This window comes from Numenius arquata, chromosome 15, assembly GCF_964106895.1.
Source record: "Numenius arquata chromosome 15, bNumArq3.hap1.1, whole genome shotgun sequence".
In the NCBI taxonomy this organism is placed as follows: Eukaryota; Metazoa; Chordata; class Aves; order Charadriiformes; family Scolopacidae; genus Numenius; species Numenius arquata.
In genome coordinates this window covers 1,339,704-1,361,606 of record NC_133590.1, presented here as the reverse complement: position 1 = coordinate 1,361,606, position 21,903 = coordinate 1,339,704, and positions in this window count along the sequence as shown.

The window sequence follows — 21,903 nt, the reverse complement described above, 5'->3', positions numbered from 1 at the left end:
GTTCAATGTAATACATAGCAACCGCACAGATTTATAATAATGAAATACTATTGACTTTTTTTTTTTTTTTTAAACAAGACTGACTCCTAAAAGTACCAGCACTTGTGTACCAGTCACACACTGACTTCTTCAAAGAATACGGGCTGGTAGAGTGTCAACATGGGAAAAAAACCAGTTATATAAAGAAATGCTACAGCTCAAATTAATTAAATCCCGCTGAAAGGTAGTTTTTAAATACATATAGTTGGAATTTAGGACTGATTTTCAGATGTCTGTGTTTAGCCCCACTGTCTCAACAGCTAGGCACTCCGGATCAGTCAGCCGAGTCCATCAAAGAGCTCACCCAAGCCTGAGGAGTCCAGATTTAAAAAGTGGAAAATATCTACTGGCCCCCCTCAGAGACCAATAGACATGACTCCAAGCCACGTTGACCACCTCTTATGGAAGCTCAAATTGACCTATTTCGTAGCCCTTAAAATTGCATACGTGTCTGAAAATCTACAGTCAGCTCTTTCATTCAAGTCTGCCAGTAACAGGTTGTTTTTTTCTGAGGAAGTTCAGCTTCAAACCCAGAGAGATGAAACCTTTATGGGGAAGGACGGGCCATCATCAGTCAGCGACCATGAAACATGCAGCAGCGGTCTCACACAGGAGGAAGTTGTCACCTGGAGTGTAAGGGCCCTGTGGGCAAGGGTTGCTGTGAACTGTGACAAACAGTTGTGGTTTTCTACACCTAAAAACATCCAGGTCCTTCACAGAGCCACGGTAAAGAGATTTCTGAGTTGAAGGAGATCTGCCTGAGGTGATGGGCTGATAAACACGAGTATAGCACTCAGACAGTTACAGGAGCAGGGAATGGTGTTCCGTGCTATTTTGTGACCACTCAGTTTAGGTGTAAAATACAGCAATGAAACCAATTCTCCCCGCTTTGGCTGTGACAGAGGAGGGGTAGGGTGGACTTTGTCGCCTCATGTGACATGAGATGCAGACTTCCTCTTCCACAGAGGGTCAGATCCAGATTCGCCAGAGCAGCTTGGTTCTGCCTGCTGCTGATCCTCCTGCCTTTGGGCAAACCTCTGACTGCAATCCACAAACCAGCAAAAGGCAGCAGCAGGTTCTGTGTTGCAGTCATTTCCGTAAGAAAACAAAACGAGGAAAAAAAAAGCAGCCCTGGAGGCAGGCATTTGTACTCAGATAAGGCTCCAGACAGTGTGAGGAGGAAGCTTGAAAACCCAGAAATAAAAAAAAGAGGAAACCAGAGAGCTCAGGATGTAGTTTCCACACATCTTGAGCAGGGGGTAAGAATAGCAGAACAACAGAGGAGTGCCACTCGTCTACTCCTATGACAAAAACAAGCATCTTGTGCAACGTTGGAGAAAGAAAATATGTCCTCATCCATCTTCTTCCTGGCCATAGTAAGAGCTTAGTCTCAATCATCTTGCTCCTTTAATTTTACACAAGTTGTGTGCATTTTTGCATGTGTCTGAAAATGTGAAACTTCATAGACCTCTAGAATTTGCTGTTTTGCAAATGAGGCAATGCTGCCTTTGGGACTCGGAAAAGGAGCAAGAGTGAGCACTGCGACACGTTAGCTCCATTTCCAGCAGGAGAGAGAAGGAACCAAGGCGATAACACTGGAATCCAGGGCAAGAACCTCTTGGCTTCGGGATGAGGGAAAGAAAACAGCCGTAGGAAAAGAGAGTCAGGGGCCTTCGAACAAACCTGCAGACATTAGAAACATGAGTAGCTTGTTTCAACAGAAAGAACTGGTATGAAAACATCTGAAATATTTTAAACAGAAACAGGCCATCTCATCACCAATCTCAAGAACAATATCGAAGTCATCCGTGTCTGTGTTTGCTTAGGGGCATGGCCCGGTGGTGTGTATTTAGATGACACTCTCTGTATATTTAAGCAACAGAGTGGAGTGGCAGCTTCAAGAAGCTTTGTGTGTAAATATTGGCCTTAGCAGAGACAGGCTGAATATTCCTCAGGCTTTCCTAGACACTCAGTCCCAGTGTGCTGGTTCATGTCACCATCTACCAGCTGGCAGCCCTGGGAAAGGGAGCAGCAGGTACCCAGCCCTCCATCCCCACCATCTCTGCAGCAGACAATAAACAGTGAAGCTCTCGAGAAAGACGGCGGATACATTAAATGGGACCAGAGGGAGCAGAATTCCCTACAAAGGGAGGCTGATCCTTGCTATTAGGACAGCTTCCTTTTGGAAAGGAAGGCAGAGAAGAGGGGCCAGGCATTAGAAAAAGACAAATAACCAAAAGCACTAATGGTGCCAAGATGGGGGCTTTTTGTTTGCTTGGTTTTGGTTTTTTTTTGTGTTTTTTTTTAATTTATTTTTTTTAACAGCCTCTGGCTCCTTGGCCCTCTCATCCCACATTGCCATCACCTCAGACTTGACAGCTTTCACAACATACTAGGCCATGTCCTCCCCACATTTCCAGGTTCCTCTGCAACAGCTGAAGTTCAAATGCTTAATTTAGATACCCAAAACATTCTTTTTTGAAAAGGAAACCTCTTGGATGACTCCTGAAGAAACAGACAAACGAGCAAGAAGCTATACAATATTTGTCTGTGTGCACTGAGCATTATTTTTAAAGAATGCAATTCACTGAATGAGGAAAAATTACTCTCAGTATTTAGGTAAAAAGATGAGATGACCTTCAGCTTCATTTTGCTGCAGACGAGTATTGCTCCTTAGCCTTAAACTTATGAGATGTGCTCTATAAAAAGGACTTCAGTTCCTTTCCTTCATCTTAGTTCCTTGTCTTGGTTTAAATATTTGTAACCCTTTTCTCAGAGGATGCCACTATCCTGTCTCTATACTGATATTCACAGATCTTGTCACCCAAAACCTGTGTATCACCTTTAATAAAACACCTTTTTTTTAATGCTTTTGTTCTCCACCTTTTTTAGTCACCAGCAAAAATTGCTATATCCTCTATTGTTCAGCCCCAATACAAGTCTCTCTAATTTCTTTGCTGCTTCTTGCATCAGACCATATCTGTATTGCTGGTTCCTCTTCCACTTTAACAGAATTTCCTCAGAGATCCTGATGCTATTTTGCTTTGAAGTGCAACAGAGAAAACCATCCAGCTTGTCTGTTACTCAACCACTACCCTGTCATCACCTCTGCTGGCTGTTTTCTTCTCCATTCACGTTAACGTTTCACAGAATCGCGGAATCTTCTTGGTTGGAAGGGACCTTTGAGATCATCGAGTCCAACCAACAAAAAAAACCCCAACAAACAAACAAAAAAAACCAAAACACACAACACCAAAACCAAACCAAACACCCACCCACAACCACACCCCACCCCACCCACAAACAGACACAACCCAACAATCTCGGGCACTAGAGCATGCCCTGAAGTGCCATGTCTACACGTTCCTTAAATACCTCCAGGGATGGCGACTCCACCACCGCCCTGGGCAGGCTGTTCCAGTGCCTGACCACCCTCTCAGGAAAGTCATTCTTCCTAATATCTAATCTAAACCTCCCCTGCCCCAACTTCAGACCATTTCCTCTGGTCCTGCCATTATTCCCTTGGGAGAAGAGGCCAACACCCACCTCTCTACACCCTTCTTTCAGGGAGTTGTAGAGGGCAATGAGGTCCCCCCTCAGCCTCCTCTTCTCCAAACTAAACATGCCCAGTTCCCTCAGCCTCTCCTCCTATGACTTGTTCTCCAGATCCCTCACCAGCTTGGTGGCTCTCCTCTGGACACGCTCCAGCAGCTCAATGTTCTTCCTGTAGTGAGGGGCCCAGACCTGAACACAGCCCTCGAGGTGGGGCCTCACCAGTGCCCAGTCCAGGGGGACCATCACCTCCCGAGTCCTACTCCCCACGCTGTTCCTGACACAGGCCAGGATGCTGTTGGCCTTCTTGGCCACCTGGGCACACTGCTGGCTCATGTTAAGCCGGCTGTCCACCAACACCCCCAGGTCCTTTTCTGCTGGGCAGCTCCAGCCACTCTGCCCCCAGCCTGTAGCGCTGCCTGGGGTTGGTGTGACCGAAATGCAGGACCCGGCACTTGGCCTTATTAAACCTCATCCCACTGGCCTTGGCCCATTGATCCAACCTGTCCAGGTCCCTCTGTAGTCTTTGCCCACCTCCATTTATTATTTTTGTGATTATAGGGATCATAATTCTCGGATGACACATCTGCAGACCAACCTGTCAAATAATTACTTACTGGTTTTTTGTGATCACTACAAAACTGGTAACACAGAGGTAATGATGTTCAGTGAAACTGGCAAAAAAAAAAAAGTTCCTGGTTTTGTTTGTAGAGGTGAATCAGTTTTCTAGCTAATTTGTTAGGTTTGTTCCTCTAAACACTCACAGCTATTGAAGGCAAATTGTATTTTTACAAAATAAATGAATCAAGTTAATACCCTTATTGTTAAAAATCCACAAAACCTCAGCAAAACATGCAGACAAGTTCCCACGCTCAGCCTCGGAATAACAGAAGCGACATGAACGATGGGCACTGAAATGTCATGAGAAAAGAGCAGTACCGAAGGCTCATTCTCTAACACCTTAAAATGCCAACCTAGTTTACATATTCATTAGCAAATTATCTATTAGGTGCAACTCCATAACAGGCTTGCAATGCCACATTCTATAGGTTCAACATACTTTCAATGCTATTATCTTGTAATATCATTAAAGATTCTGTCACTACCTTTATTTATCTTTAAGAGATACGTTAATATACTAAAAGCAAAACTGATTAGTCTTCATAAGTTCTACAACTTAGTGTAAAACAAAAAGTATATCCTAAAAAGTTACTGTGTCCTACTGTTCATTAGCCAAGTACTTAGTTAAGAAAACATCAGTTGCTCCTTCTGCTCAGGTCATTTCACGCACCTGATATTTTAACCACGTCAGCTGCAGATATTCTAAACCAAATTCCAGTGGCTCTTCAATTTGCTTGGTAATTTTAATAAAACCATCACAGCCCCAAACACAGGCAATATTCTGCCCTGAAAGTCCGCTTCTCAGATCATCACCCATCATATTTATACAGCACATCAGTACCCCCACTGGCAAAAAACCTCTTTTTCCCCATCCAAGCAACTGGGAATAGAGCTAGGCATAACTGTTATTACTGTTTTTTTAGCAAGTACACTAGTGTTGGTGGCATTTGATTCCTTTGATCTTTTATTCTTATGGTTTGCATCTTTTAGTATCTTCCTACTGTTTTACCTGACAGGCGGGGCAAACAGTCCCTAAAAAAGGCTTACCAAAGCAAAATTCCCAACTTTCTGCTGCTCCCACAGAGCAGAGAGCCCTCCCTGGCTTCACAGGACAGGGCTCTCACAGCAGCCAACAGCCACTCTCTTAAATCTCACTTTTCACCTTATGGGGCCACCAATTCCAAGAAAAGAAAGGAACTCTGTCAAGTGAAATAGGTGAGGCTTATGAAACGGGGATCCACTAAAAGAAAGAAAAAAAAATGAAGAAAAACACAGAAAAAAATAACCTCAAAGCTCTAAGAAGATGTAACAAGAAAAAAAATAATAGAAGTATCAGAAAAATCAGTAGTAAATGTACCATGAATTGATAAAGGAAGATAGTGAGCACCAGTTGCCCTGTCTAACAGAATTTCAAAATACCTCCCAGACTGAGTGAATTACAGAAAGAAGATAAGAAAAAATAAATTAGCAACATGCATATAGGCCTTGAATAATTGTTATCTTAAGGCTGAAGAAAGGAGACAGTTTTATTACTAGCTCCTCTGTATGGTTTTATGACCAAAATTAATTTTTGTCCTGTTAAATCTTAATTTATCATGCAACACATTCGTAGCTAAGACAAAAATAAATATACAAATCACCCCAAAGCAGCTACTTTCAAAAAAGAACTGTATGTATTTAGATCAGATGAAGTCACTCAATTTTAATATTTCTTCAAAAGGATAGAAGTAGACAGAATGTGGAAAATATGCATAAAATGAAAAAGAATAACTTTAAAATAAATACTTATTTTCAATGTCTGAATTCAGCCTGACTACCCACTACCCACTCACCCTCTGTTAAGGGATTTGTTCTTTAATAAGTGAGCATCCGTAGAGGAAAACCAGTGGCAGCACATAGACACATTGTCCATCTGATGTCCCTCAGTCAATAGCAGAAAAGAAGTTGACTGCATCCATCCAGAAGGACTATCTGAAGACAGTGGCAAAAAGGGAAATATCTCAAAAATCCCAAGCATCTCTAATTTGCATATGTTTGTTACCCATAGCCATAAATACACCCATGATAATTCAGCCCACCTGCTTTGCTGTGTTCTAGAAACATAACATGTTCTCCCTTCCAACAGAGCTACAGAAAGTAGGCTTTGCTTTAGGAAATAATTAAGCACCACTTTTTGTGCTTTACTGAAAGGGAAACCACCAAATCTTTGTAACTGTAAAAACCTGCTGCCTTATTTACACCCCACCTCATTTCAGTACATGCCTGCGCTAAGTTCATGCATGTCCATGAACACCATGGAGAACTATCTATAGACATGTGAGTTCTCAGATATTTTCAGACTTGCTTTTCGATTCTCACTATGAGATTTTCTCCATGTGAATTTATGTCTGCCTTACATGACTTTGGATACAGGCATTTCAGTGTGGTCACCTATATTTATAGAATCATAGAATGGTTTGGGTTGGAAGGGACCTTAAAGATCATTGAGTTCCAACCCCCCTGCCATGGGCAGGGACACCTCCCACCAGACCATGTTGCTCAAAGCCCCATCCAGCCTGGCCTTGAACCCCTCCAGGGATGGGGCAGCCACAGCTTCTCTGGGCAACCTGGGCCAGGGTCTCACCACCCTCACAGCAAAGAATTTCTAATCTAAATCTCCCCTCTTTCAATTTAAAACCATTACCCCTCGTCCTATGGCTCCACTCCCTGATCAAGAGTCCCTCCCCATCTCTCCTTTTTTTTGTACTTGCATTGATAAAATTGGGAAAAAGGTTAAGACTGATTATTTCCAGCTGCACCAAGCTTCACACTCAATCCTAAATTAGGAAACCTACTTGTAATTTATGAAATACAGAATTTGTGCATATATTAATGAAGGAGAATCAGTTTGGGGCCCACAGATTCATGTATATCAACTGCATCATAGAATTGGCTCTCCAGTCCTTCTCTCAGCGGACTTCGCTTTTCCACCACTAACCCCAAATGATTAACTCCAACACCGCATTCCTTATTCAGCCTGTATCTGTAATACACTCATATATACACTCAACAGCATCTTCACCTACATACATGTGTAAGTTTAGTCTTATCCAGGGGTCTTGGTTCTAGGAATAGCTTTTTCTACATCTCTCAGCCTCATGAGATGGCTGAGTCTTTTCAAATGGAAAGCGTTTTTTTTGTGAAGTTAAATATCTAAATATGTAGGGTGCTGCCCCTGGGGAGGAATAACTCTCTGCACCAGCACAGGTTGGGGAGAGCAGCTCTGAGGAAAAAGATCTGGCAGTCCTGGTGGACAACAGGATGCCCATGAGCCAGAAATGTGCCCTGGTGGCCAAGAAGGCCAATGGCGTCCTGGGGGGCATCAAGAAGAGTGTGACCAGCAGGTGGAGGGAGGTCATCCTCCCCCTCTACTCTGCCCTGGGGAGGCCCCATCTGGAGCACTGGGTCCAGTGCTGGGCTCCCCAGTTCAAGAAGGACAGAGAACTGCTGGAGAGGGTACAGCAGAGGGCTACAAAGATGATGAGGGGCCTGGAGCATCTCTCTGATGAGGAAAGGCTGAGGGACTTGAGGCTCACTCAAATATGAGAAAAAACTTCTTCACAGTGAGGGTGGCAGAGCCCTGGAACAGGCTGCCTAGGGAGGGTGTGGAGTCCCCTTCTTTGGAGATTTTCAAGACCCGCCTGGATGCAGCCCTGAGTAACATGCTCTGACATGCTCTGGGCAATCCTGCTTCAGCAGGGGAGTTGGACCAGATGATCTTTATGGTCCCTTCCAACTCTAAAAATTCAGTGAAATTCAGTGAAACTTGGCTCTTTTTAGTCTGGAGAAGAAAAGGCTGAGGGGGGATCTGATCAATGCCTATAAATACTTCAAGGGTGGGTGTCAGGAGGATGGGGCCAGTCTTTTTTCAGTGATGCCCAGGGACAGGACAAGAGGCCACAGGCACAAACTTGAACATAAGAAGTTTCACCTAAACCTGAGGAGGAACTTCTTTCCTGTGAGGGTGGCAGAGCCCTGGAAGAGGCTGCCCAGAGAGGTGGTGGAGTCCCCTTCTCTGGAGACATTCCAAACCCACCTGGACACGTTCCTGTGGGACCTGCTCTGGGTGGACCTGCTTTGGCAGGGGGTTGGACTGGATGATCTCCAGAGGTCCCTTCCAGCCCCATATCATTCTGGGATTCTGTGATCTCAGTATCTCTCATTCTGTCATTAAATCACTAACTCTTCAAATCTTCAACCTGTCTGACTATTAAAGCATCAATAGATAAATGATTTAATAGAACTTTTTTCATTTAAAACAACTATTTTCTACAAGTTATTTCAGTTTTTCAGTTATTTCAGTGTTTTTCAATATTATTTCAGTATATATTAAATAGTTATTTCAGTATTTCACCCAATCATCCTTTGAAAAAAAGGAAGTTACAAGGGGGACGAAATTCTGTAGATAGCTATGGAGAAGGAAAGATTTAGGTCTGAATAATATTCCCAACTGATAATAGTCATGAAGGACTAGACATATATGCTTGACTATCTTTTTAAGGAATTCCTGCACAAGAGTTTCTTTCCCAAGGAAACTCTCAGATTTCAAATGCTCTTGCACAACCTACTTTCTGGCACTCACAAATTAGGTACATTAACTAGTTTATTTACAAATTAGCAAGCTCTGAAATCAATTCTCATTCGCAGGCAAGACCCTATTTGTACGGTGCAAGCCTTTCCCAATCACGTTCACTTCACTTGGAATAAGGAATTAACAACCTTTCAGATCCTGCTAGCGGTATTTCCAGCAGATATTTCATTCTATGGCAGTAATTGCATTCATGAAGCAAAAAAGCTTGTGCCGTCATTGGCAGCCCTGGGTGACACTTGGGTGAGGAGGGTGGCACGGCTGGAGCAGGACCAGAGGAGTCCTGCTCGGGAAGGGGTGCGGAGCAGGAGGTGGAACATCAGCTGCCACCTCCCGAGTGAGCTGGGCAGCCCAAGCCCCTCTGCACCCAGCCAGGGGTGGGTAACTGCTGACCATCAAGAGAGTCACTTGCGAGCAGATATTAATTAAAGAACTCTGCAGAACAATCATCTGACACGTGCCATAGTCTTACTGTCAGGATAGCAGTTCTGTTGTCTGGATCGGAGGCTTTCATCAGGCCTTCATGTGACCTAGACCTTATGGAATTAAATAATTAAAATACAACATGCCAAAAAAAAAATCCTGTTTTTAGCCTTCTGTGAAACTATCTGAACCGAGAAGCACATCAGTTCCATTCATTTTATGGTTTTCAGTCTGCTACTTAAAAGATTTTGAAGCAAGAAAATAGTCTGAAAACTTAATTCAAGAAATGATTCCGGTTTCAAACCTGTTAGGGAATGTTAAATTTCCAACTTCTTGACTCAGACTTCAAATTTCTTATTTAATGTTTACATGGAGCCTCTTTCTAAATTGTCAGCTGATCTTTAGAGACCTGTGGACCATTAAGCAAAATTCTTGGACCGACTCTAAAAGCTGCAAAAGGAAACAACTGCCTGTAAAAGTTACTGATTTCCCTTCTACTGTTCACTCGTACTGGAACAGACTTCCTTTGAACTCAACTGTGTCTACTGGAGCAACATGACAGAAAATCTAACATGCTAAAAATATCTCATAGGTGTGATCTTAATTATGCCTAGGTTAAAAAGATTTTGTAACCTTGGAGATAAAAATCAGTGTAGAAATGATTATTTTTAGCACCAAGAAACTTCTCCAAGCAACAATACCACACAGTGTAAAAATATACCAGGTCAGTATACTTCGGAGATTTCAGATTTTTTATCCTCTTATGGGCTAAATTAAACTATTGTTAAACTATATTCCTTTGGAACAATTTTTTTTTTTTTTTTTTTTTTTTTTTCAGATTTATGCTCCAAATGACCAAAGAAATTACACAGACACGCAAAGATGTACAGGAACTTTAAGCATACCATCTTTACAAACTGAGCTTGACCCAAGAAAATGGAGTTTTCTACTTGCTTTTAAGACAAGCACCCACTGTCTTAAATTTAATTTGCAATATTGGGAGCAGAAATCCCAACTGACAGCCTGAGCTTGATTTGAAGATGACAGTAATTTCTCTGGGGTCCCATGTTTGTTGGTATGTGCTTCATAACCTAAAGTCCTCAGGCTTTAGTCACAGGCAAAAGTAATCTCAGGAAGAGATCACTATGGGATTGCTATGGGATCAAAATCCCCATTACTCAGTCCTGTTAAATCATATTTGTGTACTGACAGACCCTCCCATGCTCCTCTCTTGGCTTGTTCTCCTATGAATGCACCAAGCTGGTCTGCTGGAGCAAACACAGTGACATCCCAGCCCTCTCCATCTTCTCATTGGGTAACGAGCGCAAGTGTGTGAGTGTGTCTCACTGTAGAAGAAAATAATTTAAAGTACTGTGTGAGTAGTTATCTGTTAATAACTGGTTGCTTATATTAATATCAGCTTCATTTCTGCTAAATAAAGGAGAAATTCTTCTAGTATTGGCAGAGAGAATCTCCCTGACTTGATTCCCTACCAGGGAAACGCACCGCATAGTGATACTTGCCTAACTTGTGTTGGCTGTGAAAAGAAAGCCATGCTCATAAAAGTTTCTTAACTCAAAGAAAATGAAATTTTGAGTTTCAGCACCTAGTGACAAAGCCTATATGAAAGTATATACACTGAAGATTCATTAATAAGATTTACCAGAACATATGTGGATGTCAGTCATTAATATCCAACATTTCCTCCAAGTGCTCAGATTTATCACAGGCTTGTTTCCCACGTAAGATCAACTCTTACGTGCTGAACACATGGTGAGATTTCCCAACTCTAAAGGGCTGGTCACACTCCCCTCCGCCAAAATCCATGTAAGCAGGCTGAGAAAAACCCATCAGCCCTGGGAAAGGCAGAGGTTGCCTCCTCGCTGGAGCTGTGCCACCGTACGGCGCTGCAGTAACTCGCACACGCTTTACCATTGTAAGAAAACAGACTTTAGACAGCCTGGTTTAAATGCAGGCAAAATAAAATACTTAACATAGGAACAATAGGGTTCTTTGTGGCAGGGAAAAATGTTTTTTCCTCTGAGTGCTGGCAGACTAGCCCTGCTCTACTCTTCTTCTCTTTTGCTCTGACTGCTTTTCATTATTGTTTTTTTGTTTTTTTTTTTTTTAATACTCCATTTTAAAAAACAGTCCGGAATTCAGGGAATAGCATTACCTATCACAGACCTGCCCAGCTATATGAAATAGGAAAATGCATTTCCCAAAGCAACGTCTCACTTAAACTTAGAGAGCTCCTGGAATAACTGTCAGGGGGCTACATTAGCATGTACAAACACAACCAACCTCAAGCTGTTAGTCTTTTCTTACATGGTTCCCATTGCCGTCCTTCAGCTCCTGCCTCTGCATTAATTTTTCTTTCATTTTTTAATGTTTCACTGTCCTTTGCTCCCTTCCCCCATCTGTTGATTGCTCTTTCCCTTTTAACTACTCCTTCTCTCACTTCCTAGTCCTTTTCTCTTAAAAAAATATTTTCTCTTTTCATATCGTTAGACCAAGATTTTTCATCTGTGCTTTTAACCAGTTTCTTTTCTCTGTGGAGGATTTAGGGCATCTCCCATTTGTTACAACTCATGTGCTTTCATGTCAAAGAGATTCTGAATGAAATGCTGCTAAACTAAGTTTAAAGCATGAAGACTTGTTTTCCTTTAGAAAAAAAAAATAATAAAAAACAGTAATAACATTGTTTGAATTGTTTTCAGATGCAATCTATAAGACTAAGTTAAATATGACAGCATTTACAGTATACTAAAATATTGAATAATTTCTGTAGTGGTCTATTATCACTGACTGATAATGTGATATTACACATTTGAAAAGTCCCTTCCAACCAAGAAGATTCTGTGATTCTGTGATTTGATAATGTGATATTACCACATTATCAAACCACTGCCAATAAGTGAGACCTGGCAAGAATTTTGCATGTATTTAATATCCTTATCTTTTGAAACATAATCATGATAGCAGGAATGGACAATGACAAGCTGAAGATCTACTGCACTCATTTATGAGAAGCATTGTTGGGCTGCATTTATTATTTAGCAAGATTTATAATAAAATTAATTTAAAACATACTTTGATGAAATTATTTTATTGATCACCTGCAGAAAACTGACATTTACTTTCTTTAGTTTTTCAAGTATTTGCTGGTGTTCTCATTTCTGCAGTCATTTAAACTGCAGAATATTGTTCTTATCCTCACTAGTAATTAATTCTTTATTTGAAGGAGACCATTGCAGCTGTTGATATCCCCTCCCCATCCTCTTTCACCCCAAGTTGTGAATCCAAAAGTTCTGGAGACTGACCCTATTTCAGCTGACTCTCTGGGCACAGGAATGGCCAAATACAGGAATGCAGCATTTATATTAAAATTATTTATTTAAACCCTCATCTGTACAAGTCTCCCAGTAATGAGAATTCTACTAGAATTCTTCCAGTTAATTTCCATCACCTCTTTCTAGTGGAAGTTGCATATTTATCACCCATCCTTTAAATTTGATTTAATAAAAACAACTTGACCCTACCATCAAGTTATAGAGAGGAAGGACAGGTCCTCTCCCTGACAATGAATCTCACCTCTCCAGACTCACCCAGTTCTGCTCACAGTCTTTTTGTTACCTTCTTACTCTCATTTCAGTAGCCCTTTCCAGGTGGTCTTCTGTACCTTTAGCGTCCTTGTGAATCCATCAGGCAAGCAACTCTTGAATAAACCATCTTCCTTGAGTCCTTCCCTCAATTACCGTTTTAAGAAGGAAATCTGTAAATCTACCTTATCCTTCACGGAACTGTTAACATAACTATAAAGAAAAAAAGCAAGGATAAGACAAGCAACAAATGGAATCCTGCAATACAAACTCCTAAAGCTGACCAGCCAAGCACCATCCCTCAGGCAGTTCTCACCGAGTCCTGATCTTACTCCCTCAACCGCAATTCAAAAAAATCCGAGTCCAAGAGCAATTCAGGACTTCGGCCAAAATCCAGCACAGGAGTAAAATAATACTGGTCATTCAGGCTAGAGTTGGAAACTTGAAAGAAATGGCAGCCAAGTCACCCCCCTGAGTGCCACCAGGCAGGACACTGACCGCGTTAACTGTCCTGCTGCATGGCCACGGGGGACTAAGCAGCTGAACACAGGTAACTGTTGAAACGAACATTTAAAAGCTGTGAGAGTCATTAAGGTTCAACGATAGTTTATGTAAAAAAAAATATTCCTGCTGCCATGTTCAAGATTCTTAGCAAAATAAAAAACCCCACAGGATTAATCTGTTCTTCAATTGCCTATTTCTTTAGTCTCCTAATTCAGGGTGTCTATAGGCCTTTCTTATTTGCTCTGTAGAAGAGAGAAATACAACAGAAAGCATTGCCCAGGAGGTGCAGTGGAATATTGTGATTTGTTGCAACGTGACCACGTGCCTCTATCACACCTATGGTCTTTTTTTTTTTTTTTAAATTTTTCCAGATTGAGAAGGTAGGATTGGTTTTGAGAAACATCTCCAAAGCACAGTGCTCTCCAGAATCGCCTGGACCTCCCTCGCTGTACGCAGCTTTTTAAAGCCTCACCATCGCTAATAAAAATGAAGAATGTATCAGAGTGGCATTGATGCAATTTCTTGGAAACAAACAAATATCCCTTCAGAATTTAAATCATTCTTTAGGGAAACTTAGAGATAGGGGCTTGCTCAAGGCTGCCCAAGTGTCCACCACGATGCAATGTGCCCATCTGGGCTGTAGGGGTGAGGGCACCCAGGTGCTGCCCCACCGCAGGCCCCCGGTCCCTCACTCACAGGTGGCTCCAGCCAGACCTCATCTTTGGTCAATGAGCACCCGTGGGTTAAGCCCAGCTACAACTCACTGTTTTTTTTGGCAATGTGGGTATAGTCCCAGGCTTGGCATGGCACAAGGAGCAGTTTGGTTCGTGTCCTTGGGCAGGTCCCTGCTGCAAAACCCTCCCGGGCTGAGGGTTGCCCTGCGGGCTGCCCCCAGCTGCCCGAGCGAGCACTGGAAATGGTCAGAAACGCATGGGAGAGATCTAGCCAGACATTTTGTCTGTCTTAGTTTGTGCCGTTGCATGCTTCCAAAGGAACTGACCTGTATAAATATCCCCTGCAGGTTTTGGTATCTAAACACTGATATATTCTTGCTGTAAGTCCCACGGCCAAACAGCCAGAGTTTCCTCCACGCTGGTCGCCGCAGTGAGCACCAGCACAGCAACACCAGGGATGACATGACACTCTTGCCCCGTTACACGCAATTTTTGAGTTAGATTTGGCCCTGTGGGAGCTACGGAAACACCCTGGGTCTGCCTCCACTTCAGTCTAGTTTCCTCCAATAACCTACACTGAAGTTTATCACTTAAAGTTGATGTAGGTTCAAACTGGCCAGCTGGAGAGGTGACACTGAGCCTGAGCTTGGTGCTTTCTGAATGTGGACTTTAAGCAGTGTAATAAAAGGGAACCAAAACACAAACTTGCTTCAGCTTCTCTGATTTATTTGTGGAAAACAACCTGCATGGATTAGAGGAAATCTACTTTACCTTGTAAAATCTTTTCATTTATGATAGAATTTCCCCCTATTAGCACCACATTTCAAAGCTGCATTTGATAGTTCCCAAAAGGCTTATTGCTTTTATGTCACAGACAGGGAATTACTTATTTATTGTATTATCCTCAAGTACCACATAAATATATAATTACTTCTTAAGACTAAAAGCCTCACGGTCTGATTTGAAAGGAAACTAAGTGGGAGATTGCCCCCCTGCCCCCTTCCCGCAGCAAATGGAAAGCAAAGAAAATATAGCTGCAGATGCAAAGAAGTTAGAAATATTTTGAGAATTTTACTGTAAATGTGATCCAATTTTCTTTAGGGAGATGATGGTAAAGGTAAACAAAAAAGCTGTTGTGGGTGAAACTGCTTCCTAACCTTTCCAAACTTAAATATCTGGGGTGACTTAAGGCTCTGAGACAAGTGGTTAGCAGAAACTTTTCCAAATAAAATATTTCTGAAGTGAGTGAAACCCAGTATTTTGAGCTATTTAAAAAGCATGTTGATAGTTGAATGCTAACTTACCACTCAGTGTGCTGCAAGATTTGTTTAGCTCCTATTTAAAACCTCTTTGATGTGCACTGTGCCAAAATACTAATTCTCCATGAAAAAAAAATAGTAAAACTGAATTATGTGCATTTTCATTACATGGCAGAAATGGGAACGTAAGCGTTCGTAGTTCTCAATTTTATTTTTCATTCTAGAGAACAGAATATGAATAGTGCAGATTGAGTACGACATAGCTCACTTAAAGAAAGAGTCTCCAGAGATGTTCGTGGAAGTCTGTCAATACTGAGGCAATGATTTAGAGTGCCACGGTGACACTGGGTTATGTCAGTTAAAAATTACTCCACAGGAAATAGTTTTTCAGCCATAACTTTTGGGCTTAAAAACATTAAGTTGTTTCACCAATATGTTAGTTTAAATATTGTAAACTTTTATCAAAACATTTGCTCTAGCAAGTAAAAGGTCCTTTTCTGGCAGAGAAGGATCTGGGGGTGTTGGTCGACTGTCGGCTGAACATGAGCCAGCAGTGTGCCCAGGTGGCCAAGAAGGCCAACAGCATCCTGGCCTGGATCAGGAACAGCGTGGTGAGTAGGACTCAGGAGGCGATCGTCCCCCTGGACTGGGCACTGGTGGGGCCCCACCTCGAGGGCTGTGTCCAGTTTTGGGCCCCTCACCACAAAAAAAGACATTGAGGTGCTGGAGCGGGTCCAGAGAAGGGCAACGGAGCTGGTGAGGGCTCTGGAGAATAAGTCTGATGAGGAGAGGCTGAGGGAGCTGGGGGGGGTCAGCCTGGAGAAAAGGAGGCTGAGGGGAGACCTTCTCGCTCTCTACAACTCCCTGGAAGGAAGGTGTAGCCAGGGGGGGTCGGTCTCTGCTCCCAAGGAACAGGCGATGGGACAAGAGGAAATGACCTCAAGTTGCCCCAGGGGAGGTTCAGGTTGGAGATTAGGAACAATTTTTACATGGAAAGGGTTCTTAAGCCTTGGAATGGGCTGCCCAGGGAAGTGGTTGAGGCACCATCCCTGGAGGGATTGAAAAGCCGGGTTGACATCGTGCTTAGAGACATGGTTTAGTGATGGTTTTTATCAGAGTTAGGTTGATGGTTGGACTAGATGATCTTAAAGGTCCCTTCCAACCCAGACAATTCTGTGATTCCATGATTCTATGATTCTAATTTTATAATCTTGTCCCTGATGTGCTAGCAAGCCTCCAATCTCCAGTGGAGGGCTCTCCTAGGATAGTGGCACTGGGCACAACTCTGCCAGTGCCATAACGGGAAGGCTTTGAGATCTTCAGTCTACTAACTGCATGTGGCATATTAAAAATTCCACTGCTTAAACACAACTTGGCCAGCATAAACAGCATTAGCACTTGCGACGCTTTGCTTTGGTAGTGTAGAAATATTGCTAAAAACCTGGTTTAAAGCTAACGATACAAACAAATACAAATTACATGCAAGTACTTTTTTTTTTAACGCTTAACATTATTCCTAATCTGTTCCCCTTCAGCCTGTGAACATTTTTGTTACACAGCTTCCAGGGATTTTTATGCCAATATGCTGTGTCAACCTTCATGCACAGCACTGTTGTGGGTTTGAATTCAATTCATATTTAGAAAAATCTTTGTCACAGTATCAAATCTTTAGATTTGTTTAGATTTTTAGTTTGGCACAAGTCTTAAAAAAAAGTATCTGTAACCTGAAGCAAATAGCTATTTAAGGTTTAACAGTAGTTGTTTAAAATTTAATTAATTTTTGACTGGCAGTATTTAAGAAAACAAATAGCTCCCCTGACTTTCATTAGTGGGTTTCCTTGCAGGGGTTAAATTTCTTGCTATATTTCCAGGCTGCAGTTCTGTTACTTTGAATTTTCACTTACATTAAATCACTAAAGAAAATGGCCTATACAAGGCCCTGAATACCCAGCATATCATATTCTGCCTACTCAAGTTTATTACACTAATTTCCCCATTCCTAATATTAATCAGTGTCTCAAGTTCCCTTCCAAATAAACAAGTGCAAATGCACTGTTTCATTTAACGTGAACTCTCACAAGAACATATTAAAAAACAACCTTTTTTTTTTTTTACATTGTAGAGATGCTATCATGGAAAGAAATTACTCAAATAAAATGAGCTTTATGGTGGGTGTCTGTAATTAGCGGTTTCATTTCAAGCGATATCCACTAAAATACTTACAGTCATACAAAGCTCCTGACTGAAAAAGGCCATTGTACCTGTCAGTAACATTGGCTATAAACTGAACTCATCAGCAATCCTTACTGTAGAGAAAGATTCAAATTTTACATTACTCCACGTAATCCACTACTCCACTCCATTACTCCACGTATCACCTGTCTGTAGTTATTAAACAACTTTGTGTCGGTAGCTCTTCCCCTGTCCTGCTCCCGCAGGCGTATCAACCACATTAAACACGTGTGGCAGTGGTTTATACAAACCATATACATTACACGAGCTGGCGATGTGTGCCAACGTGCACCTCCTCACGGCTACCGAGTCAGCACAACTCTAGGATCCACCAGCTCCTCAGGAAAGGCCCTTTCCTTAGAAGCTAAAACAATTGATCCTTTCCTGGAGTTGGAATTATTGTCCCTGGTAATAATAATCCCCGCACAATTTACCTGGTCTACCTTTGTCATGAAATAATTGTTATTTACAGATACTGCTGTGTGCACCTCACCCGCATCAGTCCTCGGTAGGTTGGTCTGTAACCAGTGCGTGCCCGTGCCCCCGGCCGGGAGGCTGCAGGACCAATGCCCCTTTTCCCTACAGAATGAGAAAGGCTCATTCTGCTCCTGAAGAGGGTTTCCCTGGGTTCGAGGATGGTACCATACTGCCACCCTCCGCAGGAACAGCACATCATCACCCATACACGATGTATCTTTTTCATAGACACACAGCGATTGAAAATGAGTCAAATTGACTGATTCTTCTTTTTCCCTTATCTAAACATACAGAAACACATACACAGAAGGCAGATGTTATTGAATATTCTGTTTCACCTCCAGGAGGAAGACAAAATTTCAAATTTTAGGTTTGTAGCTACCCAAAATATTTTTAGTTGTTATGTATTTCGGTATGATTAAAACTAAACTATGGAAGACCATCTAGTGCAAAATTGATTAACTAAAACTGTTAAAAAGTTACCCTTGTTTTAAATTTTTGCTGTACAAAGTGTAAGAACTTTTTCATTTTTATTTCATGTGTTTTCATATTTAATAAAATTCCTGAAAAGCTTTTTTACTTCAGAGATAAACCTAATGCTTCAAACTCTTCAAATGTCAGCACATCAGCTATTTGTTATCACACTTAATTCTGCATTGTCAAGAGACTAGACATTGTGTAGTCATGCTGTCATTACAGAGCTGACAAAACCTTAGCTGCTTTATTTCACTCTTAAAAGTCACTAATTCTGCAGCTTTGTGTTCTTTTTCAATATAGTTGCTTAGGGAAATAAAGTGTAAGGTGTAGATACACATACATGCTGGTACATTAGCCTGTAAGTTCCCAACAATTATTTTTGAATGCATTTATTAATTTGTCTCAGGCTTGACAGATAATCACTTTCAAATATATTGAATTATCCAAAGTTTCATGCAAATAAACACGGAAAGAAGATCAGGTCTTTTAGTGTAGATTGGATCTACCTTCTCAGAAGAAGAAAGGCAGAATCCTGAATTAACCTCCCCTGGGCCTTCAAGAGCCCAAGCTCCAGGAGGGAGTTGATGATACCTCGGTCACAGGAAAAAGCATCAGCACAGACACCTGTTAAGACACCAGAGATTACAGCCATGGGCCAAACACAGGAGCTGGGTTTTCATAATCTTGCTCCTTGTATGTTACATATTAGAGACAACTCCTATTTTCCTGTTTATTGTCAGCCCAGAGCCAAGGATAGAACATCTGGCCCAAATATATTCTTTTTTCAGGCTCCCCCTTCAATGCAGAGCCATAGTATTCCTATGGCCTGGGAACTTGTAAAATTGACTGTACACAACTGTGCTTTATAATGGAGTAATATAATAATTGCATAATTTGAGTTATTAAAGGATAGTTTCTAATCTAAATTCCAAGCCTTCAATATAATACATTTATGGAGCGGCAGAGAAGGAAAATGCAGGACAGAAAAAGTACTATAGAATAACAAAAAACAGCATAATAAAAACCAGGCTAAAAAAAGCTTAGTGTTTGCCATACACCAAAACTTCACAAACTTTCAAAAAACAGTGCTATTTTGAGGCTTTGAATCTCTGCACTTCACATCCCAAGGACTGTTCCTTTAACAGACTTGAACTGAATTCTTTGCTGAGTTCATTAAAAGAGACATTGAAGAGAATTGATGCCCATTCCATCAATTACTGTGTGCTTTTGAATCAATGTGGCATTTAAGACCACTGTAGATGTTGACTCACATTAACTTTCACTTTTCTATGTCATATATATCTATAACTCTTTAAACTGCCTTCAGCATTTTCTGCTCCTGGAATCATTTTTTTGTTCTAGTTTAATAGATCAGACAGATATTATAACTTGTGAATTAAAGCAACTCCCCACGTGCTCCTCAGGAAAAGGAAAAATGATTTGAGCATAACTGCACACTTTTCACAACGTCTTTTTGCAATTTAAAACTCTTTAGCCCCAAGAATAATGTAGATAACAGCATTTCTGTGAAACAAGGTCTGTTGTTACCAGGATTAAAGTTTTACTTCTGACTTAAATAGGAACGTGAGGAAATCCGCTTTCGTGACCTGAAGTTCAGGTATGTCAAGGTATGATAGCGATCTGTCACCCTTCCATGAAGTTTTTAGAACATGGATATTTAAGTTTTAGGAAATCTTAAAGTCTGATATACAAGATATACAAGACAGACATATCCAAAGAAGGGCAACGGAGCTGGTGAGGGCTCTGGAGAATAAGTCTGATGAGGAGAGGCTGAGGGAGCTGGGGGGGTTCAGCCTGGAGAAAAGGAGGCTGAGGGGAGACCTTCTCGCTCTCTACAACTCCCTGAAAGGAGGGTGTAGCCGGGGGGTGTGTGTCGGTCTCTTCTCCTAAGTAACAAGCGATAGGACAAGAAGAAACAGCCTCAGGTTGAGCCACGGGAGGTTTACATTGGGTATTAAGAAAAATTTTTTCACCAAAAGGGCTGTCAAGCACTGAAACAGGCTGCCCAGGGAAGTGGTCAAGTCACCATCCCTGAAGGTATTTAAAAGATGTGTAGATTTGGTGCTCAGGGACATGGTTAAGTGGTAGACTTGGGAGTGCTAGGTTAACAGGTGGACTTGATAATCTTAAAGGTCTTTTCCAACCTAAACGATTCTGTGATTCTGAATGTATTCCATTCTCTTGCCAACTAGCCCTATAATCTGCAATTTCAAGCACTGAAGCACATCATCTCCACCCTTTACACAAGTGAGTCAATCTGAGGAAGGGCAGAACATCAGGATACCCATTTCTTTATAGGAATCTGAAGCTATCAATCTGTATAGCTCCAGGAATGCAGGTATTTAAACATGTACCAGTAATAAAGAAGAAAAAAAGCCTTATGATGTTTATCTTATGAAGACACGTCTCTTCCACCATTGTGCTCCTCTAACCCAGCCTGGAATTGATCACCCTGCTTACTGCAGACTACAGCAGCCTGTTAATGCTGAGTGGGTTGCTCGTGTCCTCTGAAGGATGACTGAGGTGGCTGGTGAAAAATACCTGTCAGTGCCTTTGCCTGGATTCTTCCAACTTTCCCCTAGCAAAACTCATAGAAAGAGCCAGATTGAGTAACTATGCACTCAAAACATACTAAGTAAAAAATTTTTCTTTTCCCCCTGAAAATTTTGCTCTAAATCTGACAGCCTTACAAAGGGGTTTTCCCAACCAAAAAAATAATGTTGTGATCACCTACTTAAAATGAGCTTGTGGAAAGTTTAACGTTACCAGCTATTGGTCTAAATACTCCTTATGGGTTAATACATAAGGGGGTTTATACACAGTATATTCATAAAGCAGGCAAAAGTGAACATGACATTTTAATTTGATGAATTTAAGAGCTCATGATTCAAGTGACATTTAAAATGCTATTATGCCTTACTATTACTCTCTTTGCATAATTTTACAGTAAGTGAAAGCCTGACAAGTGCTTGTTAGAGTTACTTTCTCCATATTCATAACTAATTTTAAAAAGAGATACTGGTGAATTCTTTTTGTGTTTATATGTAGCTACTAAGCCTTAATAAATAGCATATTGAAGTCTACATTTAACAAAATAAGTGCTAGATTATGGGCTAGTGCACAGCCAACTACGGAAACAAAATTTGTCTCAACAGTTTCAGTATGCTTTTAAAACTGTTAAGAGTATATTAATACTAGAAACTCTTGTGTAAAATACACAGTGCTGAAAATAAAGGAAGGAGAAAAATAAGTTATTTCTTTCTACAAGCAAAATTATTTTTTTTTTCCAAGGCCTCCCTAGACTTTGGCTCTCTAACGTCACTGATATAGAGTATAGTGGAATAAACTAAAACAGATTAAGCCCTGTAGTACATGCTCACAGAACAGGGCAATTC